Here is a 24094-nt window from a genome sequence, read left to right on the forward strand (position 1 = left end):
AGTAGCCCCTGGCGCCCTAACTCTATTGTCTCACCCGTGCTATCGGAAATCCCTTGCGAGACTATGGTTTCTTGAGCCCCTGGCAGCCACGTTTGAAAGGCGGATTATGTCTGCCCAACTCCGGTGCCCCCCGGTCTTAGTGAGAGACAAAGGGAAATCCGAGGCAGGATGATGACAGGAGGACCTCTGACTAACAACAGGCCAAGGGCAACAAGCTAACTAACCAAACTTGAAGTATGTGCGGAAAAACCGCCAGATAAAAGGACAACCAAAATCCACTAGTCCATTACTCCTACCCAGCACCGCTGGATACCAGAGTGGATCTGTGGGAGCGGAATCCTCCGCAAAAGCTCCGAAACACAAATAATAAATAATAATTAATAATAAGTAATGCTATATGTAACAGAAAAGTACCTCAGCGCCAAAAAGAGAGATAAGCTGCACACAGATAGGTCAAGCGGTATCCCCAATACCAAAGTAATTAACGTGACAAAATAAAGGTTAGACCAAATGTAGTGCGCTAATCAGAATATAATTAGAATATAATTAGAATATAATTAGAATGATACTTCCCTCACAATTCCTTTCACATGTGGTATCCCATGTATTTCAGACAAATGGAATCCATATATAGGGAAGAACAAAATTCCAAATTTCCCTCACAATTCCTTTCACATGTGGTATCCCATGTATTTCAGACAAATGGAATCCATATATATGGAAGAACAAAATTCCAAATATAGTGTAGTATGTTAAAAGACAATAACAAAATTTTTAATACAATCAAATGCAAAATCTCCAAAAAACCATTGTAACAATTGATATGGCGATCAAATGATGATGAATGGCAAATTACCAGAATATGGTGCAAAATAAGCCTTAAATGATGCCTATAGCAATGTGGTTTGCTGCTGAATTATCCACAAATAACTTGAAAACAGAAAAGTGAAGATGGAGGTTTACCAGAATTCAACAGGGTATGTGCCTTAAAGATGTCAATTTATGGAGGCGTTTCAGTCCTGAGGAAGGGAGATTTCCCGAAATGCGTTGGCTCTGTTTGACAGGAGAACTACTGCTGAAGGGAGATTCACCAGACTGACGGAGTAGCGTGATCTTTGGAGACAGGTTCCGGAGCCATTGCCTCCATAAATTGACATGGCCATGCGTGCACGACAACTTGCTGCGATCGAGTAGTAATGTCCGCCTAATGCTGGCCATACATCAGGAAGATATCGTTCCAACCAGCCAACTAGTTGGCTGGTTGGAACGATAATCTGGCAGTGTGTGGGAGCAAACGATTATCAGCCGTTTGCTCCCACACGCTGAAAAACGTCCAGAAACGGTCTGTCCAACTAGTTGGGAAAATCAAACTTGTTTGGAAATATTTGGAAATATTTTATCATTGCAAAATCTTATATGTTCTTTTACTCTATAGCACTAAGGTTTTTCTTAACTTATTATTTAATTTCACTTTAAACTTAATTAACCTCTGTGCTCTGAGCAACATACTGTATAGTAACATCCCCCAGCCAGGATAAAATCTGTACCCACCAAGGAGTCTACTTCAAAGGCCTCTCACACTGAGATTTTCACACCTACACAATTAGCAATTAGACTCTAAAGCTGGCCATAAATCAGAACGACCTGATTACAGTGTCTATTTAACAGCAATGTTGGTGGAAAGCTACGTTACGTGATGCACTGGACACCCAGTGGTGAAACTATGAATTGTCATGAATTGTCATTGCACAACATGATGGCCCAACAACAAAAGGAATTCATGTCATGCCAAATTTACTGCCATTGCACTCTTTTCAGAAAGGTAATAGTGGACACATCTGTACTATCTAGAATTTATTTTGCAAATGCTTTATCCCCCATGATGGTGGATTAGCTCACAAGTATAGGTTAAAATGATTTATGTTTAGATAATTAAAGTCTATGACATTTCTTGGGCTTTGTTAAACTGATATGGGATGCAGTTAAAAAAATTTTACAGCAGAGCCCTTAATATAGGTTAAACCTTATTCCTGCATAATTTTCTTGTTTACATTACAGTGACAGCAAACTCTAAATGGTGATGTTTGTAATATTTGCAGAGATTTGAAATTACTGTAACTCATGTAGCATAGTCTGTCACTTCATTAAAGACAAGCATAGAACACATTTAGTGAAAAGTAATACATTACTTTTACAGAGAAGGTCATGTTATTGGCCAGAAGTATTAAAAATCATTTTTGTTTGTGAGGTGGATTTGTTCACAAGTATCGGTTAAAATTAAATAAATGTTCCTAAAGCCAAGGATGGTTGAAAGTCGACTTACTATCAAGCTCGTGATTGTGAAAATGACACAATCTACAAGAACATAAAGAATTGACTTTGAAGTATAACAAGTGGTGTTGGAAAGTTTGCCAGATAGCATACCAGTGAGACGAGGTGGCCGAGTGGTTAAGGCGATAGACTGCTAATCCATTGTGCTCTGCACGCATGGGTTCAAATCCCATCCTCGTCGTCACAATGCTCTTTAGGTAGAAGAGGCATTTTTACAAATACTGCTTCATAAACCAGCAAGTGAAGCTGACACAAAAATGGCCTAAATCAAGAAGTCTATTTTAAGATGGTAAACATGAGCAAGTGTCTTGATATTTGAACATGCAATGTCAATACTACTATCTAGAATTTATTTTGCAAATGCTTTATTTCCCCATGATGGTGGATTAGCTCACAAGTATAGGTTAAAATAATTTATGTTTAGATAATTAAAGTCTATGACATTTCTTGGACTTTGTTAAACTGATATGGGGTGTAGTAAAAAAGTTTACAGCAGAGAAAAGCCCTTAATATAGGTTAAACCTTATTCCTGCATAATTTTCTTGTTTACATTACAGTGACAGCAAACTCGAAATGGTGATGTTTGTAATATTTGCAGAGATTTCAAATTACTGTAACTCATGAAACATAGTCTGTCACTTCATTAAAGACAAGCATAGAACACATTTAGTGAAAAATAATACATTACTTTTACATAGAAGGTCATGTTATTGGCTAGAAGTATTAAAAATCATTTTTGTTTGTGAGGTGGATGATGGTAGATTTGTTCACAAGTATCAGTTAAAATTAAATAAATGTTCCTAAAGCCAAGGATGGTTGAAAGTCGACTTGCTATCAAGCTCGTGATTGTGAAAATGACACAATCTACAAGAACATATAGAATTGACTTTGAAGTATAACAAGTGGTGTTGGAAAGTTTGCCTGACTGCATACCAGTGAGAAGAGGTGGCTGAGTGGTTAAGGCGATGGACTGCTAATCCATTGTGCTTTGCACGCTTGGGTTCAAATCCCATCCTCATCGTCAAAATGCTTTTTAGGTAGAAGAGGCATTTTTACAAATACTGCTACAAAAGCTGACACACAAATGGCCAAAATAAACAAGTCAAATCAAGAAGTCTACTTTAAGATGGTAAACATGAGCAAGTGTCTTGATATTTGATATTTGAACATGCAATGTCAATACTACTATCTAGAATTTATTTTGCAAATGCTTTATCCCCCATGATGGTGGATTAGCTCACAAGTATAGGTTAAAATGATTTATGTTTAGATAATTAAAGTCTATGACATTTCTTGGGCTTCGTTAAACTGATATGGGGTGCAGTTAAATTTTTTTACAGCAGAGCCCTTAATATAGGTTAAACCTTATTCCTGCATAATTTTCTTGTTTACATTACAGTGACAGCAACTCTAAATGGTGATGTTTGTAATATTTGCAGAGATTTGAAATTACTGTAACTCATGTAACATAGTCTGTCACTTCATTAAAGACAAGCATAGAACATATTTAGTGAAAATTAATACATTACTTTTACAGAGATGGTCATGTTATTGGCCAGAAGTATTAAAAATCATTTTTGTTTGTGAGGTGGGTGATGGTGGATTTGTTCACAAGTTTCGGTTAAAATTAAATAAATGTTCCTAAAGCCAAGGATGGTTGAAAGTCGACTTGCTATCAAGCTCGTGATTGTGAAAATGACACAATCTACAAGAACATTAAGAATTGACTTTGAAGTATAACAAGTGGTGTTGGAAAGTTTGCCAGATTGCATACCAGTGAGACGAGGTGGCCGAGTGGTTAAGGCGATGGACTGCTAATCCATTGTGCTATGTACGCATGGGTTCAAATCCCATCCTCATCGTCACTATACTTTTTAGGTAGAAAAGGCATTTTTACAAATACTGCTACTGACACACAAATGGCCAAAAGAAACAAGTCAAATCAAGAAGTCTACTTTAAGATGGTAAACATGAGCAAGTGTCTTGATATTTGAACATGCAATGTCAATACTACTATCTAGAATTTATTTTGCAAATGGTTTATCCCCCATGATGGTGGATTAGCTCACAAGTATAGGTTAAAATGATTTATGTTTAGATAATTAAAGTCTATGACATTTCTTGGGCTTTGTTAAACTGATATGGGATGCAGTTAAAAAATTGTTACAGCAGAGCCCTTAATATAGGTTAAACCTTATTCCTGCATAATTTTCTTGTTTACATTACAGTGACAGCAAACTCTAAATGGTGATGTTTGTAATATTTGCAGAGATTTGAAATTACTGTAACTCATGTAGCATAGTCTGTCACTTCATTAAAGACAAGCATAGAACACATTTAGTGAAAAGTAATACATTACTTTTACAGAGAAGGTCATGTTGTTGGCCAGAAGTATTAAAAATTATTTTTGTTTGTGAGGTGGATTTGTTCACAAGTATCGGTTAAAATTAAATAAATGTTCCTAAAGCCAGGGATGGTTGAAAGTCGACTTACTATCAAGCTCGTGATTGTGAAAATGACACAATCTACAAGAACATAAAGAATTGACTTTGAAGTATAACAAGTGGTGTTGGAAAGTTTGCCAGATTGCATACCAGTGAGACGAGGTGGCTGAGTGGTTAAGGCGATGGACTGCTAATCCGTTGTGCTCTGCACGCATGGGTTCGGATTCCATCCTCGTCATCACAATGCTCTTTAGGTAGAAGAGGCATTTTTACAAATACTGCTTCATAAACCAGCAAGTGAAGCTGACACAAAAATGGCCTTAATCAAGAAGTCTACTTTAAGATGGTAAACATGAGCAAGTGTCTTGATATTTGAACATGCAATGTCAATACTACTATCTAGAATTTATTTTGCAAATGCTTTATTTCCCCCATGATGGTGGATTAGCTCACAAGTATAGGTTAAAATAATTTATGTTTAGATAATTAAAGTCTATGACATTTCTTGGGCTTTGTCAAACTGATATGGTGTGCAGTTAAAAAAATTTTAGAGCAGAGAAAAGCCCTTAATATAGGTTAAACCTTATTCCTGCATAATTTTCTTGTTTACATTACAGTGACAGCAAACTCGAAATGGTGATGTTTGTAATATTTGCAGAGATTTCAAATTACTGTAACTCATGAAAAATAGTCTGTCACTTCATTAAAGACAAGCATAGAACACATTTAGTGAAAATTAATACATTACTTTTACAGATTAGGTCATGTTATTGGCCAGAAGTATTAAAAATCATTTTTGTTTGTGAGGTGGATGATGGTGGATTTGTTCACAAGTATCGGTTAAAATTAAATAAATGTTCCTAAAGCCAAGGATATTTGAAAGTCAACTTGCTATGAAGCTCGTGATTGTGAAAATGACACAATCTAAAAGAAACATAAAGAATTGACTTTGAAGTATAACAAGTGGTGTTGGAAAGTTTGCCAGATTGTATACCAGTGAGACGAGGTGGCCGTGTGGTTAAGGCGATGGACTGCTAATCCATTGTGCTTTGCACGCATGGGTTCAAATCCCATCCTCGTCGTCACAATGCTCTTTAGGTAGAAGAGGCATTTTTACAAATACTGCTTCATAAACCAGCAAGTGAAGCTGACACAAAAATGGCCTAAATAAACAAGTCAAATCAAGAAGTCTACTTTAAGATGGTAAACATGAGCAAGTGTCTTGATATTTGAACATGCAATGTCAATACTACTATCTAGAATTTATTTTGCAAATGCTTTATTTCCCCATGATGGTGGATTAGCTCACAAGTATAGGTTAAAATAATTTATGTTTAGATAATTAAAGTCTATGACATTTCTTGGGCTTTGTTAAACTGATATGGGGTGTAGTAAAAAAATTTACAGCAGAGAAAAGCCCTTAATATAGGTTAAACCTTATTCCTGCATAATTTTCTTGTTTACATTACAGTGACAGCAAACTCGAAATGGTGATGTTTGTAATATTTGCAGAGATTTCAAATTACTGTAACTCATGAAACATAGTCTGTCACTTCATTAAAGACAAGCATAGAACACATTTAGTGAAAATTAATACATTACTTTTACAGAGAAGGTCATGTTATTGGCTAGAAGTATTAAAAATCATTTTTGTTTGTGAGGTGGATGATGGTAGATTTGTTCACAAGTATCAGTTAAAATTAAATAAATGTTCCTAAAGCCAAGGATGGTTGAAAGTCGACTTGCTATCAAGCTCGTGATTGTGAAAATGACACAATCTACAAGAACATATAGAATTGACTTTGAAGTATAACAAGTGGTGTTGGAAAGTTTGCCTGATTGCATACCAGTGAGAAGAGGTGGCCGAGTGGTTAAGGCGATGGACTGCTAATCCATTGTGCTCTGCACGCATGGGTTCAAATCCCATCCTCATCGTCACAATGCTTTTTAGGTAGAAGAGGCATTTTTACAAATACTGCTACAAAAGATGACAAACAAATGGCCAACATAAACAAGTCAAATCAAGAAGTCTACTTTAAGATGGTAAACATGAGCAAGTGTCTTGATATTTGAACATGCAATGTCAATACTGCTATCTAGAATTTATTTTGCAAATGCTTTATTTCCCCATGATGGTGGATTAGCTCACAAGTATAGGTTAAAATAATTTATGTTTAGATAATTAAAGTCTAAGTCATTTCTTGGGCTTTGTTAAACTGATATGGGGTACAGTTAAAAATTTTTACAGCAGAGAAAAGCCCTTAATATAGGTTAAAACTTATTCCTGCATCATTTTCTTGTTTACATTACAGTGACAGCAAACTCTAAATGGTGATGTTTGTAATATTTGCAGAGATTTCAAATTACTGTAACTCATGTTACATAGTCTGTCACTTCATTAAAGACAAGCATAGAACACATTTAGTGAAAATTATTACATTACTTTTACAGAGAAGGTCATGTTATTGGCCAGAAGAATTAAAAATCATTTTTGTTTGTGAGGTGGATGATGGTGGATTTGTTCACAAGTATCAGTAAAAATTAAATAAATGTTCCTAAAGCCAAGGATGGTTGAAAGTCTACTTTAAGATGGTAAACATGAGCAAGTGTCTTGATATTTGATATTTGAACATGCAATGTCAATACTACTATCTAGAATTTATTTTGCAAATGCTTTATTTCCCCATGATGGTGGATTAGCTCACAAGTATAGGTTAAAATAATTTATGTTTAGATAATTAAAGTCTAAGTCATTTCTTGGGCTTCGTTAAACTGATATGGGGTACAGTTAAAAAATTTTACAGCAGATAAAAGCCCTTAATATAGGTTAAACCTTATTCCTGCATAATTTTCTTGTTTACATTACAGTGACAGCAAACTCGAAATGGTGATGTTTGTAATATTTGCAGAGATTTCAAATTACTGTAACTCATGAAAAATAGTCTGTCACTTCATTAAAGACAAGCATAGAACACATTTAGTGAAAATTAATACATTACTTTTACAGATAAGGTCATGTTATTGGCCAGAAGTATTAAAAATCATTTTTGTTTGTGAGGTGGATGATGGTGGATTTGTTCACAAGTATCGGTTAAAATTAAATAAATGTTCCTAAAGCCAAGGATGGTTGAAAGTCAACTTGCTATCAAGCTCGTGATTGTGAAAATGACACAATCTACAAGAACATAAAGAATTGACTTTGAAGTATAACAAGTGGTGTTGGAAAGTTTGCCAGATTGCATACCAGTGAGACGAGGTGGCCGAGTGGTTAAGGCGATGGACTGCTAATCCATTGTGCTCTGCGCGCATGGGTTCAAATCCCATCCTTGTCGTCACAATGCTCTTTAGGTAGAAGAGGCATTTTTACAAATACTGCTTCATAAACCAGCAAGTGAAGCTGACACAAAAATGGCCTAAATAAACAAGTCAAATCAAGAAGTCTACTTTAAGATGGTAAACATGAGCAAGTGTCTTGATATTTGAACATGCAATGTCAATACTACTATCTAGAATTTTTTTGCAAATGCTTTATTTCCCCATGATGGTGGATTAGCTCACAAGTATAGGTTAAAATAATTTATGTTTAGATAATTAAAGTCTATGACATTTCTTGGGCTTTGTTAAACTGATACGGGGTGCAGTTAAAAAAATTTACAGCAGAGAAAAGCCCTTAATATAGGTTAAACCTTATTCCTGCATAATTTTCTTGTTTACATTACAGTGACAGCAAACTCGAAATGGTGATGTTTGTAATATTTGCAGAGATTTCAAATTACTGTAACTCATGAAACATAGTCTGTCACTTAATTAAAGACAAGCATAGAACACATTTAGTGAAAATTAATACATTACTTTTACAGAGAAGGTCATGTTATTGGCCAGAAGTATTAAAAATCATTTTTGTTTGTGAGGTGGATGATGGTGGATTTGTTCACAAGTATCGGTTAAAATTAAATAAATGTTCCTAAAGCCAAGGATGGTTTAAAGTCGACTTACTATCAAGCTCATGATTGTGAAAATGACACAATCTACAAGAACATAAAGAATTGACTTTGAAGTATAACAAGTGGTGTTGGAAAGTTTGCCAGACTGCATACCAGTGAGACAAGGTGGCTGAGTGGTTAAGGCGATGGACTGCTAATCCATTGTGCTCTGCACGCATGGGTTCAAATCCCATCCTCGTCGTCATAATGCTCTTTAGGTAGAAGAGGCATTTTTACAAATACTGCTTCATAAACCAGCAAGTGAAGCTGACACAAAAATGGCCTAAATCAAGAAGTCTACTTTAAGATGGTAAACATGAGCAAGTGTCTTGATATTTGAACATGCAATGTCAATACTACTATCTAGAATTTATTTTGCAAATGCTTTATCCCCCATGATGGTGGATTAGCTCACAAGTATAGGTTAAAATGATTTATGTTTAGATAATTAAAGTCTATGACATTTCTTGGGCTTTGTTAAACTGATATGGGATGCAGTTAATTTTTTTTTACAGCAGAGCCCTTAATATAGGTTAAACCTTATTCCTGCATAATTTTCTTGTTTACATTACAGTGACAGCAAACTCTAAATGGTGATGTTTGTAATATTTGCAGAGATTTGAAATTACTGTAACTCATGTAGCATAGTCTGTCACTTCATTAAAGACAAGCATAGAACACATTTAGTGAAAAGTAATACATTACTTTTACAGAGAAGGTCATGTTATTGGCCAGAAGTATTAAAAATCATTTTTGTTTGTGAGGTGGATTTGTTCACAAGTATCGGTTAAAATTAAATAAATGTTCCTAAAGCCAAGGATGGTTGAAAGTCGACTTACTATCAAGCTCGTGATTGTGAAAATGACACAATCTACAAGAACATAAAGAATTGACTTTGAAGTATAACAAGTGGTGTTGGAAAGTTTGCCAGATTGCATACCAGTGAGACGAGGTGGCCAAGTGATTAAGACGATGGACTGCTAATCCATTGTGCTCTGCACGCATGTGTTCAAATCCCATCCTCGTCGTCACAATGCTCTTTAGGTAGAAAAGGCATTTTTACAAATACTGCTTCATAAACCAGCAAGTGAAGCTGACACAAAAATGGCCTAAATAAACAAGTCAAATCAAGAAGTTTACTTTAAGATGGTAAACATGAGCAAGTGTCTTGATATTTGAACATGCAATGTCAATACTACTATCTAGAATTTATTTTGCAAATGCTTTATTTCCCCATGATAGTGAAATAATTTATGTTTAGATAATTAAAGTCTATGACATTTCTTGGGCTATGTTAAACTGATATGGGGTGCAGTTAAAAAAATTTACAGCAGAGAAAAGCCCTTAATATTAGATAAACCTTATTCCTGCATAATTTTCTTGTTTACATTACAGTGACAGCAAACTCAAAATGGTGATATTTGTAATATTTGCAGAGATTTCAAATTACTGTAACTCATGAAAAATAGTCTGTCACTTCATTAAAGACAAGCATAGAACACATTTAGTGAAAATTAATACATTACTTTTACAGAGAAGGTCATGTTATTGGCCATAAGTATTAAAAATCATTTTTGTTTGTGAGGTGGATGATGGTGGATTTGTTCACAAGTATCGGTTAAAATTAAATAAATGTTCCTAAAGCCAAGGATATTTGAAAGTCAACTTGCTATGAAGCTCGTGATTGTGAAAATGACACAATCTAAAAGAAACATAAAGAATTGACTTTGAAGTTTAACAAGTGGTGTTGGAAAGTTTGCCAGAGTGCATACCAGTGAGACGAGGTGGCCGTGTGGTTAAGGCGATGGACTGCTAATCCATTGTGCTCTGCACGCATGGGTTCAAATCCCATCCTCGTCGTCACAATGGTAGAAGAGGCATTTTTCCAAATACTGCTTCATAAACCAGCAAGTGAAGCTGACACAAAAATGGCCTAAATAAACAAGTCAAATCAAGAAGTCTACTTTAAGATGGTAAACATGAGCAAGTGTCTTGATATTTGAACATGCAATGTCAATACTACTATCTAGAATTTATTTTGCAAATGCTTTATTTCCCCATGATGGTGGATTAGCTCACAAGTATAGGTTAAAATAATTTATGTTTAGATAAATAAAGTCTATGACATTTCTTGGGCTTCGTTAAACTGATATGGGGTGCACTTAAAATTTTTTACAGCAGATAAAAGCCCTTAATATAGGTTAAACCTTATTCCTGCATAATTTTCTTGTTTACATTACAGTGACACAAACTCGAAATGGTGATGTTTGTAATATTTGCAGAGATTTCAAATTACTGTAACTCATGAAAAATAGTCTGTCACTTCATTAAAGACAAGCATAGAACACATTTAGTGAAAATTAATACATTACTTTTACAGAGAAGGTCATGTTATTGGCCAGAAGTATTAAAAATCATTTTTGTTTGTGAGGAGGCTGATGGTGGATTTGTTCACAAGTATCGGTTAAAATTAAATAAATGTTCCTAAAGCCAAGGATGGTTGAAAGTCAACTTGCTATGAAGCTCGTGATTGTGAAAATGACACAATCTAAAAGAAACATAAAGAATTGACTTTGAAGTATAACAAGTGGTGTTGGAAAGTTTGCCAGATTGCATACCAGTGAGACGAGGTGGCTGTGTGGTTAAGGCGATGGACTGCTAATCCATTGTGCTCTGCACGCATGGGTTCAAATCCCATCCTCGTCGTCACAATGCTCTTTAGGTAGAAGAGGCATTTTTACAAATACTGTTTCATAAACCAGCAAGTGAAGCTGACACAAAAATGGCCTAAATAAACAAGTCAAATCAAGAAGTCTACTTTAAGATGGTAAACATGAGCAAGTGTCTTGATATTTGAACATGCAATGTCAATACTACTATCTAGAATTTATTTTGCAAATGCTTTATTTCCCCATGATGGTGGATTAGCTCACAAGTATAGGTTAAAATAATTTATGTTTAGATAATTAAAGTCTATGACATTTCTTGGGCTTTGTTAAACTGATATGGGGTGTAGTAAAAAAATTTACAGCAGAGAAAAGCCCTTAATATAGGTTAAACCTTATTCCTGCATAATTTTCTTGTTTACATTACAGTGACAGCAAACTCGAAATGGTGATGTTTGTAATATTTGCAGAGATTTCAAATTACTGTAACTCATGAAACATAGTCTGTCACTTCATTAAAGACAAGCATAGAACACATTTAGTGAAAATTAATACATTACTTTTACAGAGAAGGTCATGTTATTGGCCAGAAGTATTAAAAATCATTTTTGTTTGTGAGGTGGATGATGGTGGATTTATTCACAAGTATCGGTTAAAATTAAATAAATGTTCCTAAAGCCAAGGATGGTTGAAAGTCGACTTGCTATCAAGCTCGTGATTGTGAAAATGACACAATCTACAAGAACATATAGAATTGACTTTGAAGTATAACAAGTGGTGTTGGAAAGTTTGCCTGATTGCATACCAGTGAGAAGAGGTGGCCGAGTGGTTAAGGCGATGGACTGCTAATCCATTGTGCTCTGCACGCATGGGTTCAAATCCCATCCTCATCATTACAATGCTTTTTAGGTAGAAGAGGCATTTTTACAAATACTGCTACAAAAGCTGACACACAAATGGCCAAAATAAACAAGTCAAATCAAGAAGTCTACTTTAAGATGGTAAACATGAGCAAGTGTCTTGATATTTGAACATGCAATGTCAATACTACTATCTAGAATTTATTTTGCAAATGCTTTATTTCCCCATGATGGTGGATTAGCTCACAAGTATAGGTTAAAATAATTTATGTTTAGATAATTAAAGTCTAAGTCATTTCTTGGGCTTTGTTAAACTGATATGGGGTGCAGTTAAAAATTTTTACAGCAGAGAAAAGCCCTTAATATAGGTTAAAACTTATTCCTGCATCATTTTCTTGTTTACATTACAGTGACAGCAAACTCTAAATGGTGATGTTTGTAATATTTGCAGAGATTTCAAATTACTGTAACTTATGTAACATAGTCTGTCACTTCATTAAAGACAAGCATAGAACACATTTAGTGAAAATTATTACATTACTTTTACAGAGAAGGTCATGTTATTGGCCAGAAGAATTAAAAATCATTTTTGTTTGTGAGGTGGATGATGGTGGATTTGTTCACAAGTATCAGTAAAAATTAAATAAATGTTCCTAAAGCCAAGGATGGTTGAAAGTCTACTTTAAGATGGTAAACATGAGCAAGTGTCTTGATATTTGATATTTGAACATGCAATGTCAATACTACTATCTAGAATTTATTTTGCATATGCTTTATCCCCCATGATGGTGGATTAGCTCACAAGTATAGGTTAAAATGATTTATGTTTAGATAATTAAAGTCTATGACATTTCTTGGGCTTCGTTAAACTGATATGGGGTGCAGTTAAAATTTTTTACAGCAGATAAAAGCCCTTAATATAGGTTAAACCTTATTCCTGCATAATTTTCTTGTTTACATTACAGTGACAGCAAACTCGAAATGGTGATGTTTGTAATATTTGCAGAGATTTCAAATTACTGTAACTCATGAAAAATAGTCTGTCACTTCATTAAAGACAAGCATAGAACACATTTAGTGAAAATTAATGCATTACTTTTACAGAGAAGGTCATGTTATTGGCCAGAAGTATTAAAAATCATTTTTGTTTGTGAGGTGGATGATGGTGGATTTGTTCACAAGTGTCGGTTAAAATTAAATAAATGTTCCTAAAGCCAAGGATGGTTGAAAGTCGACTTACTATCAAGCTCGTGATTGTGAAAATGACACAATCTACAAGAACATAAAGAATTGACTTTGAAGTATAACAAGTGGTGTTGGAAAGTTTCCCAGATTGCATACCAGTGAGACAAGGTGGCCGAGTGGTTAAGGCGATGGACTGCTAATCCATTGTGCTTTGCACGCATGGGTTTAAATCCAATCCTCGTCGTCACAATGCTCTTTAGGTAGAAGAGGCATTTTTACAAATACTGCTTCATAAAACAGCAAGTGAAGCTGACACAAAAATGGCCTAAATAAACAAGTCAAATCAAGAAGTCTACTTTAAGATGGTAAACATGAGCAAGTGTCTTGATATTTGAACATGCAATGTCAATACTACTATCTAGAATTTATTTTGCAAATGCTTTATTTCCCCATGATGGTGGATTAGCTCACAAGTATAGGTTAAAATAATTTATGTTTAGATAATTTAAGTCTATGACATTTCTTGGGCTTTGTTAAACTGATATGGGGTGCAGTTAAAAAAATTTACAGCAGAGAAAAGCCCTTAATATAGGTTAAACCTTATTCCTGCATCATTTTCTTGTTTACATTACAGTGACAGCAAACTCGAAATGGTGATGTTTGTAATATTTGCAGAGATTTCAAATTACTGTAACTCATGAAAAATAGTCTGTCACTTCATTAAAGACAAGCATAGAACACATTTAGTGAAAATTAATACATTACTTTTACAGATAAAGTCATGTTATTGGCCAGAAGTATTAAAAATCATTTTTGTTTGTGAGGTGGATGATGGTGGATTTGTTCACAAGTATCGGTTAAAATTCAATAAATGTTCCTAAAGCCAAGGATGGTTGAAAGTCGACTTACTATCAAGCTCGTGATTGTGAAAATGACACAATCTACAAGAACATAAAGAATTGACTTTGAAGTATAACAAGTGGTGTTGGAAAGTTTGCCAGATTGCATACCAGTGAGACAAGGTGGCCGAGTGGTTTGCACGCATGGGTTCAAATCCAATCCTCGTCGTCACAATGCTCTTTAGGTAGAAGAGGCATTTTTACAAATACTGCTTCATAAACCAGCAAGTGAAGCTGACACAAAAATGGCCTAAATCAAGAAGTCTACTTTAAGATGGTAAACATGAGCAAGTGTCTTGATATTTGAACATGCAATGTCAATACTACTATCTAGAATTTATTTTGCAAATGCTTTATTTCCCCATGATGGTGGATTAGCTCACAAGTATAGGTTAAAATAATTTATGTTTAGATAAATAAAGTCTATGACATTTCTTGGGCTTTGTTAAACTGATATGGGGTGCAGTTAAAAAAATTGACAGCAGAGAAAAGCCATTTAATATAGGTTAAACCTTATTCCTGCATAATTTTCTTGTTTACATTACAGTGACAGCAAACTCGAAATGGTGATGTTTGTAATATTTGCAGAGATTTCAAATTACTGTAACTCATGAAACATAGTCTGTCACTTCATTAAAGACAAGCATAGAACACATTTAGTGAAAATTAATACATTACTTTTACAGAGAAGGTCATGTTATTGGCCAGAAGTATTAAAAATCATTTTTGTTTGTGAGGTGGATGATGGTGGATTTGTTCACAAGTATCGGTTAAAATTAAATAAATGTTCCTAAAGCCAAGGATGGTTGAAAGTCGACTTACTATCAAGCTCGTGATTGTGAAAATGACACAATCTACAAGAACATAAAGAATTGACTTTGAAGTATAACAAGTGGTGTTGGAAAGTTTGCCAGATTGCATACCAGTGAGACAAGGTGGCCGAGTGGTTTGCACGCATGGGTTCAAATCCAATCCTCGTCGTCACAATGCTCTTTAGGTAGAAGAGGCATTTTTACAAATACTGCTTCATAAACCAGCAAGTGAAGCTGACACAAAAATGGCCTAAATCAAGAAGTCTACTTTAAGATGGTAAACATGAGCAAGTGTCTTGATATTTGAACATGCAATGTCAATACTACTATCTAGAATTTATTTTGCAAATGCTTTATTTCCCCATGATGGTGGATTAGCTCACAAGTATAGGTTAAAATAATTTATGTTTAGATAAATAAAGTCTATGACATTTCTTGGGCTTTGTTAAACTGATATGGGGTGCAGTTAAAAAAATTTACAGCAGAGAAAAGCCATTTAATATAGGTTAAACCTTATTCCTGCATAATTTTCTTGTTTACATTACAGTGACAGCAAACTCGAAATGGTGATGTTTGTAATATTTGCAGAGATTTCAAATTACTGTAACTCATGAAACATAGTCTGTCACTTCATTAAAGACAAGCATAGAACACATTTAGTGAAAATTAATACATTACTTTTACAGAGAAGGTCATGTTATTGGCCAGAAGTATTAAAAATCATTTTTGTTTGTGAGGTGGATGATGGTGGATTTGTTCACAAGTATCGGTTAAAATTAAATAAATGTTCCTAAAGCCAAGGATGGTTGAAAGTCGACTTACTATCAAGCTCATGATTGTGAAAATGACACAATCTACAAGAACATAAAGAATTGACTTTGAAGTATAACAAGTGGTGTTGGAAAGTTTGCCAGATTGCATACCAGTGAGACAAGGTGGCCGAGTGGTTTGCACGCATGGGTTCAAATCCAATCCTCGTCGTCACAATGCTCTTTAGGTAGAAGAGGCATTTTTACAAATACTGCTTCATAAACCAGCAAGTGAAGCTGACACAAAAATGGCCTAAATCAAGAAGTCTACTTTAAGATGGTAAACATGAGCAAGTGTCTTGATATTTGAACATGCAATGTCAATACTACTATCTAGAATTTATTTTGCAAATGCTTTATCCCCCATGATGGTGGATTAGCTCACAAGTATAGGTTAAAATAATTTATGTTTAGATAAATAAAGTCTATGACATTTCTTGGGCTTTGTTAAACTGATATGGGGTGCAGTTAAAAAAAATTTACAGCAGAGAAAAGCCATTTAATATAGGTTAAACCTTATTCCTGCATAATTTTCTTGTTTACATTACAGTGACAGCAAACTCGAAATGGTGATGTTTGTAATATTTGCAGAGATTTCAAATTACTGTAACTCATGAAATATAGTCTGTCACTTCATTAAAGACAAGCATAGAACACATTTAGTGAAAATTAATACATTACTTTTACAGAGAAGGTCATGTTATTGGCCAGAAGTATTAAAAATCATTTTTGTTTGTGAGGTGGATGATGGTGGATTTGTTCACAAGTATCGGTTAAAATTAAATAAATGTTCCTAAAGCCAAGGATGGTTGAAAGTCGACTTACTATCAAGCTCGTGATTGTGAAAATGACACAATCTACAAGAACATAAAGAATTGACTTTGAAGTATAACAAGTGGTGTTGGAAAGTTTGCCAGATTGCATACCAGTGAGACAAGGTGGCCGAGTGGTTAAGGCGATGGACTGCTAATCCATTGAGCTTTGCACGCATGGGTTTAAATCCAATCCTCGTCGTCACAATGCTCTTTAGGTAGAAGAGGCATTTTTACAAATACTGCTTCATAAAACAGCAAGTGAAGCTGACACAAAAATGGCCTAAATAAACAAGTCAAATCAAGAAGTCTACTTTAAGATGGTAAACATGAGCAAGTGTCTTGATATTTGAACATGCAATGTCAATACTACTATCTAGAATTTATTTTGCAAATGCTTTATTTCCCCATGATGGTGGATTAGCTCACAAGTATAGGTTAAAATAATTTATGTTTAGATAATTTAAGTCTATGACATTTCTTGGGCTTTGTTAAACTGATATGGGGTGCAGTTAAAAAAATTTACAGCAGAGAAAAGCCCTTAATATAGGTTAAACCTTATTCCTGCATAATTTTCTTGTTTACATTACAGTGACAGCAAACTCGAAATGGTGATGTTTGTAATATTTGCAGAGATTTCAAATTACTGTAACTCATGAAACATAGTCTGTCACTTCATTAAAGACAAGCATAGAACACATTTAGTGAAAATTAATACATTACTTTTACAGAGAAGGTCATGTTATTGGCCAGAAGTATTAAAAATCATTTTTGTTTGTGAGGTGGATGATGGTGGATTTGTTCACAAGTATCGGTTAAAATTAAATAAATGTTCCTAAAGCCAAGGATGGTTGAAAGTCGACTTACTATCAAGCTCGTGATTGTGAAAATGACACAATCTACAAGAACATAAAGAATTGACTTTGAAGTATAACAAGTGGTGTTGGAAAGTTTGCCAGATTGCATACCAGTGAGACAAGGTGGCCGAGTGGTTTGCACGCATGGGTTCAAATCCAATCCTCGTCGTCACAATGCTCTTTAGGTAGAAGAGGCATTTTTACAAATACTGCTTCATAAACCAGCAAGTGAAGCTGACACAAAAATGGCCTAAATCAAGAAGTCTACTTTAAGATGGTAAACATGAGCAAGTGTCTTGATATTTGAACATGCAATGTCAATACTACTATCTAGAATTTATTTTGCAAATGCTTTATCCCCCATGATGGTGGATTAGCTCACAAGTATAGGTTAAAATAATTTATGTTTAGATAAATAAAGTCTATGACATTTCTTGGGCTTTGTTAAACTGATATGGGGTGCAGTTAAAAAAAATTTACAGCAGAGAAAAGCCATTTAATATAGGTTAAACCTTATTCCTGCATAATTTTCTTGTTTACATTACAGTGACAGCAAACTCGAAATGGTGATGTTTGTAATATTTGCAGAGATTTCAAATTACTGTAACTCATGAAACATAGTCTGTCACTTCATTAAAGACAAGCATAGAACGGGGGGCGTGGCCACGGCAGCAAGGGACTAGGCAGCAAGACCGAGGAGCTCCCTGGAAAAAAGATCCTGATTCAATCCTGGGGCTCTACACTCCGGTCTTCCCTGGTCCCCACTCTTGCCTATCAGCACTGGGGAGGCAGCAGGCACAGTCGCTGCCCGAAACGAACACTCCCGCCCGCGCCAGCGGCCGCCCGGACTTCGGGCCTAGGCCGCAATTCAATCCCCGGCCTCAGGTTTGGAGCTCCGCCGGGCGCGCGTGTGCGCGTGCGCGCGATCCCGCGCCGGAGGCAGACACAGCGGCTGGCGGCTCCTGGGGACAAAGACACCTCACTCCTGCACCCCCAGGGCTCCACACAGCAATAAGTCAGCTTCCCTGAGGGCTGGTGCAGGGTGAGAGGATGAAATAATAAAGGTGCTGGGCGGCCATCTTGATTGCAGCTTCCTCCCTCTCCCCTTACAGCAGGGCGCAGCGAGTGTGAAATTGAGCTGGGCTGGAAGAGTTTGGAATGACCCCAGCTGCCCTTCTCCTGCCTTTACCCTTGGAACATCACACACCACATATTGGATTTACATTTATATCTATCTACCACTGCACCCACCGGGTTCCCCCCTTCTCCCACTGGCCTGGCAGCTGGCTCTCCCAGTGCCCGGCAGCTGCTGATACTGCATCTACCGCCCTACTGCTATACCTCTTGACACTGAATAGCGAGACTTTGAGCTGTGCTGGGCATTGATACGATGGTGAGGGGCGGCCAGAGCGCTGCCGCTGCTAAATTGGAGAAGTTTGCACGACAGCCTGCAACCCAGTCGACGCAGCCATCACCAAAGACCTCCCCCCCTGCCAGAATGGATCCCTCGGCTGGGGCCGACTCGGGGGCGAATGCACAGCCACCCGCCCCCTCCATCCAGCAGGTCCTGGAGGCTATAGCGGCCAGCGAACAACGTCTGTCGGACAAAATGGAGAAGGTACAGTGCGATCTATCATTGATGCGGCAGGACGTCCAGCGAATACGGGAGAGAGTGGGCGAAACCGAAACAAGGGTCTCCAATTTGGAAGACCTCAGTGGCCCTCTACAGAGATCGGTGTCTGCAGTCACACAGCAAGTCGCGACAATGCAAACTAAACTCCTGGACATGGAGGGCAGACTCCGCAGAAATAATGTGAGATTCGTGGGCCTCCCCGAAAAGGAGGAGGGGGCAAATCCTGAAGATTTCCTGGAGTCCTGGCTAAAAGAGGCATATGGCGCTGAATCCTTCACCTCCCAGTTCGCAGTGGAGCGGGCTCACCGGGTGCCCTTCCGGCCTCTACCCCCAGGCGCCCCGCCACGAACTTTTATTGCAAAGTTCCTGCACTACAAGGATCGGGACTCGGTCCTGCGCCTGGGCCGTGTGAAGGGCCCTCTACTCCGGAATGGAATCAGGGTGTCGGCATTTCCGGACTTTGCAGCGGACGTTCAAAAAGACCGGGCCCAGTTCCTTCCCATCAAAAGACGTCTTCGAGACTTGAATCTGCCCTACTCGATGCTGTTCCCCTCCAGGCTCCGCGTGGTGGCGGACGGGGAGACAAAGTTCTTCGGCTCGCCGAGGGAGGCGGCGTCCTGGCTGGACAGGTATGCTCCGGGGGACCGCCAGCTGGCTCCAGACTGACACCGGGTCGCCCTCCTATATGGGCCAACACTCCGCAAGTATAAGTCCAGGGAGCTCCCTTTAGCTTAATGGTTCTGGACTTTGCTGAGAAGTGACATTAACGTACAAAAAAGGCTTTTTTTGTATCGGGGTTGAATTGATCTGTACACCTGGTACAGTGTTGCCGTAGGCTTTGGGAACTCCAAGGTTAGAGTTTAGTTAGGGATATGGGTATACCACAGTTCGGGGAGGTATACGGGGTGGGGGGAAGTTTGGGGGCCGCCGTTGGCCTCTTAGAAATTATTATGTTGCTAGTTTTGAATTTAAGAAGCCTATATGCTAGTTACCTGGAGGGTGTGGTGGGCCTGTACTGTTTTATGGGGTCCGGCTTGGGGCTCGGGGCCTGCGGGCGACATGATTATAGGTGCGAAACACCGGTTGGTCGGGTGGTTGCTAAAAGAGCTGCGTCCCTGTTGATACTTAGACTGACATGCCTCCCTTGAAATTTCTGGCGTGGAATGTCCGGGGCATCAACAATAAAGTTAAACGTTCCCTAGTATTTAAAATGATCAAGAAATATGGCCCGGATATCATTTGCTTGAGTGAAACTCACTTGGAGGGGAATAGGCTGTTATCGCTCCGCAGGCCTTGGGTGGGGTGGGCGTATCATTCCTCACACTCCTCTTATTCCCGAGGGGTGTCGGTAATGATAAGGAGAACTGTACAGTTCGAGATGATCAGGGTAAACACAGATCCTTATGGTAGATACGTATTTTTAGAGTGCAAACTGTTTTCACGAAATTTTTTCCTATTGTCTGTGTATGTTCCTCCCCCATTCTCCTACGATGTCCTGCAAAAGGCTGCTTCATTCGTTGCCTCCTCCCCCCATACTCCTGTCATCTGCCTGGGAGACTTCAACGCTGTGTTGGATGCCTCTTTGGACAGATGGGGGACTCCTTCGAGACAGGGAGCGGGGGGCGACTTGATTCCTCCGAAATCTAAATTTGCAGAATTTCTGGACAGTATGCAGTGGGTAGATGTCTGGAGGGCTCGCAATCCTACCCTTCGGCAATACTCCTGTTATTCGAGTACACATGGCTCCTTTTCCAGAATCGACCTGGCCCTGGTCTCGCCTGAGCTTGTGCCTGGCGTGATGGATGCTCATTACGAGGCACGAGGGGTATCTGATCATTCACCCCTGGTGCTGTCACTGGTGGGGGACTGTGAGAAGGGACAATCATACTGGAGGTTGCATCCATCCTGGCTTGCCCAGCTGGGCGAATGTCCAGAATTAGCGCCCGCATGGGAGGGATTTTTCGCGGATAACGCTGACACGGCCCCGGCCCCGGTAATATGGGATGCATTCAAGGCATATATGCGAGGTACCTTAATTGGCAAAATTGCTGCCTGCAAGGTGGCTCGCAGGGCGACAGAAAGACAGCTTGAGACCGAGTGCAGGGACCTGGAGACACGCTACCTAACTGAGGGCACCCCTACGTTGAAGGCCCGATGGCAGATGGCTCAGGGGGCCTGGCTGGCTCACCTCTCAGACAAAAATGCACGCTCCCTCTTGTTTAGGGCCAATAATATATACATGCAGGCGGACAGACCAGGTAGCCTGCTGGCCCACCTGGTGCACTACGACAGGCCTGGGACCACGATAGCGCAGCTGCTCGGCGCTGACGGCTCCATTACAGATAACACCCCCGACATTGCACAGCTACTCCTCTGTTACTTTAGGGAGGTATACAACAGTCAACTGACATGCTCCGGGGAGGAGCTAGACCTCTACTTGACAAATATCCCCCTTTCTAAACTTTCCCCTGAGGCTAGGGACGCCCTGGACGCGCCTCTGACCCTGGAGGAGGTGATGTCGGCGATCGAGGCGGCTCCTAGTGGCAAATCCCCGGGTAGTGACGGTATTCCCACGGAACTATACAAACAGTACATTAAGTTTTTTGGACCTCAACTACTAGACATGTATGTCAACATATACGCCGCTGACTGCCTCCCTCCCTCAATGTCCGAGGCTATTCTAATAATGCTTCCAAAACCTGGCAAGGACCCTAAACTCTTGGAGTCATACAGGCCGATCTCCCTTATTCCCACAGACGCTAAGATCCTAGCGAAAATTCTTGCGGTCCGTATAAACACAGTAATTGAATCCATAATCCACCCCGATCAAACGGGCTTCATGCCAGGGAAATCCACGTCCATTAATTTGCGCAGGCTGTACACTATTCTGCAGGCTCCTCATGATTTCCCTTCAGACGAGGTCGTGGTCTCATTGGACGCGGCCAAGGCTTTTGATAGTGTTGAGTGGCCATACCTGTGGGGAGTTATGGGGAGCATGGGCTTTGGCCCTAACTTTATACAATGGGTCAAACTGTTATACCAAAATCCACGCGCCAGGGTCCTGGTGAATGGATACATTTCCTCCTCATTCCCTTTGACGCGAGGCACCAGACAGGGATGTCCCCTCTCTCCCGCCCTGTTTGCCATAGCCATGGAACCCCTGGCCTGTTTGATTAGGTCACACCCGGACATTGAGGGAATCAGTACGGGTCCCTGCACTGATAAATTGGCCCTTTATGCGGATGACCTGTTGCTATTCCTTCGAGACTACGCGGTGGATATGCCCATTGTGTTGCAGGTCATAGAGACCTTCGGTAGGTACTCGGGTCTCCGCATAAACTGGACCAAGTCGTTTATCATGCCCGTTATAGGCCCCCCCCCCCAGACTCCGAAAATATCCTTGCCGCTGTGTTGGACAGCCCAGTTTAAGTACCTTGGGATCCTGGTCACCAACGACCCATCGGACTTCGTGCCCTTAAACCTTGACCCTGTGATACAGATGGTTGTGCGCAAATCGAGAGCTTGGTGCAAGCTGCCACTGACAATGACGGGTAGAGTCGGCCTCATTAAAATGGTAGTGTTGCCCAAGCTTTTGTATGTTCTATTGCAGTCCCCCGTTTACATATTCCCAGCGTTCTTCAGAAAATTAAATAGTGTCCTGACGTCCTTGATATGGGCCAATAGAAGATCCAGAATAAAACTATCCACCCTTACCAGACAAAAAAGGGACGGTGGCCTGGCATTACCCCACTTCCAACTGTATTATTACGCTGCTCAGCTATCACACATTGGCACGTGGCTCCGAGGAGGGGAGGAAGATGAAATAGGCCGGGCGTTCCTTAGCTGCTACCACCCAAGTCTTTCCCCGGCACAGGTTTTGGCGGGGGGTAACCCTTCCAGACTCTCACCTCCAATTGTCTTCCAGGCTCTGAAGATATGGTTGGCATTGAAGGTCCTACTTGGGTATGAGGGAACGGACCCGGACACCTCTCTGTGGCACTCCAGATCTCTTAGTGAACTGGGGTCCCTGGGGGGTGAGGAGGTATGGGCTCCGTACTTGATAGTTTCGGTGTCCCAGCTATACAGCAATGGCACGTTAAAATCATTCCAGCAATTGAAAGAGGAGTTTGGTCTCCCGAATTCCCACTTCTATAGATTCTTACAACTGAGGCATGCCCTGCAGGCGCAATTCGCAGATTCTTCCCCAACGCTTTTCCCCTTCCCCATGAAAGCATTTCTACATTCACTGGGCCGAGTTAAGGTGATCTCCTTCACCTACTCGTATCTCCTTCAAACGACACATGCAGACCCGCTCTCAAGCCTTAGGGAGAGATGGGAGAGTGACGTAGGTCCCATGGACGGGGAGGACTGGGAGGGCGCCCTGGGTAACCCGAGTCAGGTCACCAAATCGCTGCGGTTTCAACAGATACAGCTTTTTATTCTACATAGATCATACATGACTCCGAGCAGGCTGGCCAGATTTAGGACAGATAGCGCTGGTGCTTGCCCCAAGTGCGGGGATGCCGGAGGCACATTCTGGCACCTTACATGGGAATGCCCGCTGCTGCAGGTGCTCTGGGCTGGGGTCGGGTCGATTCTGGAACATACGGGGATACAGAGAAGCTTGCTGACTCCGAAATTCTGCATTCTGGGGGTGGGAGACCCCGATTCTGGGTCCCGCTGGGAAGACTTATACGCCCGCAGCATGTGCGCCCTTGCAAAGGTGTGCATCGCGCGGACGTGGATGGCCCCGCGACCTCCCACGATACATGCTTTTAAAGGTTTGGTAAACGATACTCTAAT

The 24094-nt window shown here is 39.4% G+C and overlaps 14 non-coding genes across 14 annotated transcripts; all 14 read left to right on the top strand.

Moving 5' to 3' along the window:
• Positions 1–2430: 2430 nt before the first annotated feature.
• Positions 2431–2512, top strand: TRNAS-GCU (transfer RNA serine (anticodon GCU)). The gene has a single exon. It is a non-coding gene; the product is annotated as a tRNA-Ser (tRNA).
• Positions 2513–3270: 758 nt separating this feature from the next.
• TRNAS-GCU (transfer RNA serine (anticodon GCU)) lies at positions 3271–3352 on the top strand. The gene has a single exon. It is a non-coding gene; the product is annotated as a tRNA-Ser (tRNA).
• Positions 3353–4111: 759 nt separating this feature from the next.
• Positions 4112–4193, top strand: TRNAS-GCU (transfer RNA serine (anticodon GCU)). Its single transcript has one exon. It is a non-coding gene; the product is annotated as a tRNA-Ser (tRNA).
• A 738-nt stretch (positions 4194–4931) lies between these two features.
• On the top strand, positions 4932–5013 carry TRNAS-GCU (transfer RNA serine (anticodon GCU)). Its single transcript has one exon. It is a non-coding gene; the product is annotated as a tRNA-Ser (tRNA).
• Positions 5014–5775: 762 nt separating this feature from the next.
• On the top strand, positions 5776–5857 carry TRNAS-GCU (transfer RNA serine (anticodon GCU)). The gene has a single exon. It is a non-coding gene; the product is annotated as a tRNA-Ser (tRNA).
• A 771-nt stretch (positions 5858–6628) lies between these two features.
• On the top strand, positions 6629–6710 carry TRNAS-GCU (transfer RNA serine (anticodon GCU)). Its single transcript has one exon. It is a non-coding gene; the product is annotated as a tRNA-Ser (tRNA).
• Positions 6711–8025: 1315 nt separating this feature from the next.
• Positions 8026–8107, top strand: TRNAS-GCU (transfer RNA serine (anticodon GCU)). Its single transcript has one exon. It is a non-coding gene; the product is annotated as a tRNA-Ser (tRNA).
• A 771-nt stretch (positions 8108–8878) lies between these two features.
• On the top strand, positions 8879–8960 carry TRNAS-GCU (transfer RNA serine (anticodon GCU)). The gene has a single exon. It is a non-coding gene; the product is annotated as a tRNA-Ser (tRNA).
• Positions 8961–9704: 744 nt separating this feature from the next.
• TRNAS-GCU (transfer RNA serine (anticodon GCU)) lies at positions 9705–9786 on the top strand. Its single transcript has one exon. It is a non-coding gene; the product is annotated as a tRNA-Ser (tRNA).
• Positions 9787–10536: 750 nt separating this feature from the next.
• Positions 10537–10618, top strand: TRNAS-GCU (transfer RNA serine (anticodon GCU)). Its single transcript has one exon. It is a non-coding gene; the product is annotated as a tRNA-Ser (tRNA).
• Positions 10619–11382: 764 nt separating this feature from the next.
• On the top strand, positions 11383–11464 carry TRNAS-GCU (transfer RNA serine (anticodon GCU)). Its single transcript has one exon. It is a non-coding gene; the product is annotated as a tRNA-Ser (tRNA).
• A 771-nt stretch (positions 11465–12235) lies between these two features.
• Positions 12236–12317, top strand: TRNAS-GCU (transfer RNA serine (anticodon GCU)). Its single transcript has one exon. It is a non-coding gene; the product is annotated as a tRNA-Ser (tRNA).
• Positions 12318–13631: 1314 nt separating this feature from the next.
• Positions 13632–13713, top strand: TRNAS-GCU (transfer RNA serine (anticodon GCU)). The gene has a single exon. It is a non-coding gene; the product is annotated as a tRNA-Ser (tRNA).
• Positions 13714–16921: 3208 nt separating this feature from the next.
• TRNAS-GCU (transfer RNA serine (anticodon GCU)) lies at positions 16922–17003 on the top strand. Its single transcript has one exon. It is a non-coding gene; the product is annotated as a tRNA-Ser (tRNA).
• The last annotated feature ends 7091 nt before the right edge of the window (positions 17004–24094 follow it).

This window comes from Pseudophryne corroboree, chromosome 11 (assembly GCF_028390025.1).
Source record: "Pseudophryne corroboree isolate aPseCor3 chromosome 11, aPseCor3.hap2, whole genome shotgun sequence".
In the NCBI taxonomy this organism is placed as follows: Eukaryota; Metazoa; Chordata; class Amphibia; order Anura; family Myobatrachidae; genus Pseudophryne; species Pseudophryne corroboree.